Here is a 1,176-nt window from a genome sequence, read left to right as displayed (position 1 = left end):
TATTTTAAAATATTCTAAAAACAACAGCAACAACAAAAACAACAACAACAACAACAACAACAATAACAACAACACCTCCACCACCGTCAACAACAACTTAACAACAGGTTTAATCGTCCTATTCTTTAATTACCTAGTGATTAGTTGTAATAAAAAAGTATTATGAGCTTCAGCACGAGAAATAATTAGAGACCTTTTTTAAAGCGGATAACTTTACATTATTATCATCGTACGAAGCGCTTACACTTTTGAAAAGGACGATTCCATTTTACGTTTTTCCTCTTTCTCTTGTGAGGCATCGTAGTGAAATCAGGCTCTATTCTTACTTTACTTTTACTTTAATCCGCCGCTTATACCTTTTGGGTGTCGCGGGAGGAAAGAGACGTCTCTCTGTCACCAGCCGGAAAGCTTGGGTCATGGGGGATGCCGTTTGTGGTTAATGTTTCCCTGAATCAATCTATCGTCAAAATAAAGAAATTAAAGAAAGAGGCATTTTTTGGCTGATGGGCAATTTTGTTTTCTAATTTCTTTTTTTTGGTCCTTTTTTTTTGTTTTGCCTCAACGTCTTTTATGTCCATTTTAGAACACATTTTGTGTGGATTTTACAGAAAAAATTGTATTTAAAAATACCCCCAAAAATGTAAATTTTCAGTGTCCAAGGACTCTCAGGCTACGAAAGTTACCAAACTTTGGCGGCCATTTTCTCGCAAATGTGATATGAAGACCCTGGCCTCCTTCAAGCACAATTATCTCGACTTCTATTCAACATAGATGGACATTTTTTTCACCAAAAAGAAAACAAATGAACAGGCTAAAATGATACCAATAACCCAAATGCCCAAAATTGACGAGCGCCTGATTCCATCGCGTCGTGTTACGTGTGTCTGTGGTCTTGGGACAGACAACTCACCTCACAGGGGTTTCTACGAAGGGGACAGCAGCAGGGGGCAGGGGAAGGAACTGCTCAGCGAGTAATTATTTTTGTGGGGTTTTCTCTCCCCTTTGGTGACAAAAGAGGGAGATTGATTTTGGGAGCTTGAAAAGTTGAAGAATTGTGAAGAGGCAGAGGAGTTTGCTGTAAATGAGGCTGATAGAGACAGTAATGAATGCTTTGGTTACAAATAGATAGATAGATAGATAGATAGATAGATAGATAGATAGATAGATAGATAGATA

Source organism: Aplysia californica, unplaced genomic scaffold, assembly GCF_000002075.1.
Source record: "Aplysia californica isolate F4 #8 unplaced genomic scaffold, AplCal3.0 scaffold00283, whole genome shotgun sequence".
Lineage (NCBI taxonomy): Eukaryota > Metazoa > Mollusca > Gastropoda > Aplysiida > Aplysiidae > Aplysia > Aplysia californica.
The sequence above is the reverse complement of the archived record's forward strand: the minus strand, read 5'-3'. Positions refer to the sequence as shown.